We start from the raw sequence: 5,145 nt of genomic DNA, 5'->3' as shown, positions 1-5,145 counted from the left end.
GTGGCCAAGACATGGAAACACCCTAAGTGTCCTTTAACCAATGATTGGATAAAGAAGATATGGTACATATATACAGTGGAATATTACTCAGCCATAAGAAAAGATGAAATAGTGTCATTTGAAACAACATGGATGATCTTGAGAGTATCATGCTAAGGGAAATAAGTCAGATAGAAAAGGACAAAAAAACATAGCAGATTTTACTCATGTGTGGGATATAAAACAAAAGCAACAACTGAACAAATGCAACAAACAAACTCATAGATACGAAAAACAGTATGGTGGTTACCAGAGAAGGAGGTGAGGATGAAGAGGGTAAAGGGGGTCAAATACATGGTGATGGAAGGAGACTAGACTCTGGGTGGTGAGCACACAATAGAATATACAGATGATATATTATAAGGTTGTACACCTGAAACTTATATGTTATTGATCAATGTTAACCCAATAAATTTAAAAAGCTTTAGACAGATTCCCATGTTAATCTATGATGAATAATTACAGCAAACTGCTATGTACCACCTCCCCCAGCATTAGAACACATTGCTAATCTTTGCCGAAATAAAGACAAGTCTCAGAATCCTTCCCAATAAAGGTGTTCCAAGAAAACACCATCAACGGGGGCACTGGCAGGAGAGTTATAACCTTTTTGATTCCCAGGTCAATTGCATGCCCTAGATGGTGATAACTGTCTTCTCTCAGAAACACCCTTTGGAAAGGCCCATGCAGTAATTTTTGCACCTTTCCACTAAAGAACCCTTAAAGACAGAGAAAAATTAATTTGTAACTCTGGGATTACAACATGAAGCAGGCTTATTTCAAATTTGAAATGTCTTTAACCTCCTGATTTTATATAAAAATTCATGCAAATTTTGCATTCTACTCAGTAAAATGGCTGTTTCTTTTTAAATACAAAATTAGTCCCCAATCTTCAGCACCCCCCCCCCCAAAAAAAAAACCGGAGTGAAATCGTGTTCCAGGAAGATGTTCTGTGTTTATTTGTTCCTATGGCTTCACATACTCCTTGGCACATAGTCACTGGTATTTAAAGAAATGCATATCCCTGTTTAAGAAGCTCAATACGAGTCCTCTAATAGTATTCTGCAATTCTCTAATGGCTAGCCTCCTCCTTGGACTTTATAACCTCAGCTTCCATGGCAGCATGTGGTCTGGGTGCGCATCCAACTTGAATTTGAGTCTCTCCCACTGGCTCCCTTTCCTCCTCTTGATAGTTTAGTTATAGGACTCGGCCACAAGCCTTCTTCCCTAGGTCTGCTTTGAAGAAGAGGGGTTACAAACTTTTTCCTCTGTAAAGGTCCAAAGAGTAAATATTTTAGGTTTTACAGGCCACATGATCTCAGTCACAACTACTCAACCATGACATTGCAGCACAAAAGCAGCCATAGACAGCACGTAAACAACTGGGTGTGACTATATCGCAATAAAACTTTATATATACACTTAAACGTGAATTTGATAGTTTTCACGTGTCATGATATGTTATTCTTTCGATGTTTTCCAACCATTTAAAAAGCGTTAGGTTACCATCTGTACAAAAGTAGGTGGCAGTCTGGATTTAGCCGCTAGGCTGGGCTTGCTGATGCATGATACAGAACACAACTTGTTGGTTCATGGACTATTCTTGCAAACCCGGTGAGAGGGTGCCTCCAACTCTGCCTCAGCTCCTGCACTCTACCTTTGGAGGAGTCCAATAAATGTATTGAATGCCTTTGCCATTTTAACAACCCTGTATATGGAGAAAAGTCCCAAGTTTATATTTCCACTCTTAAGATCTCACTCCAATTCCAGTTTTATCACTTATTTGCTAAAAAATATTTATTTATGGCCTAAACCTAAAGCTGAAATCATAAAAACTCAAAACACAAAATTATTTTTTGTTCTGTGTAAGTTCTCTCCTTTCTAACTTCTTCACTGCAATAAGTAGCACCACTATCATCTAATATACCAGAGCCCCTGCATTCTAATCAGAGAATCTTATATCTTCCATTTACTGTCTATCTCTTCAGCATCAAGACCTCTCTATTCTTGGAACGACTGATGGTTCCTAGTTGGGAGGGGGTGGGGATGAGGGAGAAGGGGAAGAGATTGGACAGCATAAATAGTTACTACAATATTGCCATAGGGATCTGAAAGACAGTTCGAGGAATATAATTAATAATGTTGTAAATATTTTGTAGGGTATCAGATGGTCACATGTCTTGCTAGGGAGATCGCATCATGGATGGGGTACAGGCTTGATCACTGCACTGTACACCTGAAGCTGATGTTGTATAATATTGTATGTCAACTCTAAGTGAATATTATATATATATATATATATATATATTATATATATATATATATATGTATATAGTCATGGGATGTGGAGTATAGTGCGGGAGTGGAGTCAAGGGAATTGTAATAGATATGTATGATATGGGGGGGAAAGTGGGGCAGCAGATTGGGGGAAGAGGGGTTGTCACTTCGAGGGGTAAAAAGTATAACTATTGCACTGTATTGTATGGCTGAAAATAATTCTAAAAAATGTGTATTTTACAATAAAAAATAATAATTAACAAACAAACAAAAAAAAGCATACCAAGAGTATAAGGAACACCAAAGATAATTCTTATCCTGGATGGGAAGCAGCCCTCCAGTCAATCCCGGAACGCTGTGACGTTAAATACTTGCCTGCCTCCCTTGGTCGGTAATGGTTGGTAGACCATGTACCTTCATGCTTTATACTTTGTCATTAAAACCCTTTCCATCTCAAAAAAAATAAAGACCTCTCTATCCTTTATGTGTAATTTGTGTCAGTGGTGGACTCTTCCTTTGTCCTCATCTCCACGAATTAATGTAGTGGACTTATTTTTTAAACATAGCCAAGAAAATTCTTTTAAAATAATTATTTGATCACTCTTATTGGCTTCTTTACTATACTCCTGCGAGCCACAGTTCTTCAATTTGTTCCCTGTTATCTTGGTACCTTTTCCTTCCATTAGAGTTTGACTTCCATTTCCTAACTTAACCTATGGAAATTGAGTATGCATTGAATGCCTTCTAAGAGTAAAACCTTGTAAACAATGATTACAGTGTCACTGTTTTCTGACTTGTTCATTTTGGTGGCTAGGCAATTTTTAGACCAATGTTTTATATTATTTTGAGCCCCTCTACTATGGAGACACAACAGGTTATGTGATAATGGCAGGAGTGTCAGGGAAGGCATCTTTGGGGAGGTGGCCTTTGGTGTGAAGCCTGAATGATAGGTAGATGAAGACCTGGAAAGAAGTAGGCCAGACAGGAAACAACCAGTGTAAAGGTCCTGAGATGCGAATAGGGTAATTATGATCAAAGTACAGACAAAAGGGAAGCGTTGCTAAAGTGTAGACAGAAGGACCATGGGACCAACATGAGGTCGGGGTATTCAAAGGCAAGGTCATAAAGGTCCATGAAGGCTGCGTGGAAAGCTTGGATTTTAGTCTAAGTGCTTGGAACATCTTTGGAAGATTTAAGCAGGTGAGTGATGTGATCTGATTCCTTTGCCCTACTCACTTGGATGCTATGTGGAAGGTAGATTTTCAGAATGAAGGCAGAGAGACCAGGCTATTGCAATACTCGGATATGAATTAATGAGGCTTGTTCTGATGGGTGGCAGTAAACAAGAAGCAATTGGATCCTGAGCATCGTTTGGCAGAAGAGCCCAAAGACTTGCTGATGAGTTGGATGTAGTAGGTAGTAGTGAAGGGTAAAAAGGAAACCCATATGTTTCTTGCCCTAAGCAACAGGACATAAAGGGAAGATGGGAAAAACTGGAAAATAAAAAAAAAATCCATTTTTTTTTTACATGCTAAGTTTGAGGTGCCTGTTAGCTATCTATGTGGAAATATCAAGTAGGCAACTGGACAAAAATCCGGAGTTTAGGGAAAGATCAGGACTAGAAATGTAGTATTTGTGGGGTATATTAGTCCCTAGATGGCATTTAATACCCAGGAACTTTATGGGCTGACCCAAAGAGAGAATGTACAAGAGTGAGAGAAAAGGAACTTACAGGCACTCGACCTTGAGGTGTCGGCCAGAGGAGGTGGCATCAGTAAAGAGACTGACAAAGTTCCAGGGGGAAAGCAAGGACCAGGTGGTCACTAAGAGTGACCAAAAGCTGGGATTCAAGGCTTTCATAGTTTCCTTCCCCCTTGTTTTAGAATTAAAAATATCAGGAAATGTAAGGGACTATTAGGAAAACTTTGTGATAATTAAGGGGATTGGTCTTCTCAATTTTTTCCCTCATTGTACGTTCCAAGAGTGAAACTTACCAATAGTTTATAATCTCCTTGAAAATGGTTTTGATGGGAAAAGAACTTCAAATAAATCAATGCTTAAAACCTTTAGAAACTACTCTTCATATAAATGTGATAATGATACTTAATTTCAGGTTACCATATCACCTACCAATTTCATCTACATTTATGATGAAATAATTATCTCAATAGCCCTACAAAGAATTTTCCTTTATTTCTTTCAAATTTAATAAACTATATCAAGTGAACAACAAAACTAGCGTTCTGTGAATTATAGGTCCTTGGGTTTGTAATTTACAACAATGAGGATTTTTAAAACATGTAATTATTGAGATACTTTGGTAACAGCTCTCTGATTTGAGAGGTTACATGTTTGAACAGAGTTAGGCATTACACACACATGCACAATCATGACATTTAACTGAAAAGCAAGGTAAGTGGTAAAAGTGTTTTTTCAGTGTTCACTGTATAAAATAGGATAACTAAAGTTTTAGGTACTTGCATTGCATTTTTTAATTAAATAATCATGTTCTCAGTCTTGTTCCCTATCATACATGCTTCTCCCAAGTTTATTCTCTCCTCATCTATCTACCACCTGGAAAAACTGAATGTAGCAGAGACTTCTAGTGCTTAGTCTTTACCAGTTCTTTCCTTTCTGACCATCAAGCCGCACTCCATTTCTCAGTTCTCTTGTAGTTGGCTGAGGCCTCATGATTGATTTTAACCAAAGGAATCTGGCTGGGAATTATGTGAAAGTGCAGGGCTGGGGCACTGAAGAACAAGTGTACGTTCTGCACAATTTCTTTTCCCCTTTGGCTGGGACCGCAAAGGTAGAGAGCTACAAGGTGGA

This window comes from Hipposideros armiger, unplaced genomic scaffold (genome assembly GCF_001890085.2).
Source record: "Hipposideros armiger isolate ML-2016 unplaced genomic scaffold, ASM189008v1 scaffold_593, whole genome shotgun sequence".
NCBI classification, from domain to species: domain Eukaryota; kingdom Metazoa; phylum Chordata; class Mammalia; order Chiroptera; family Hipposideridae; genus Hipposideros; species Hipposideros armiger.
Note: the sequence above shows the minus strand (reverse complement) of the source record.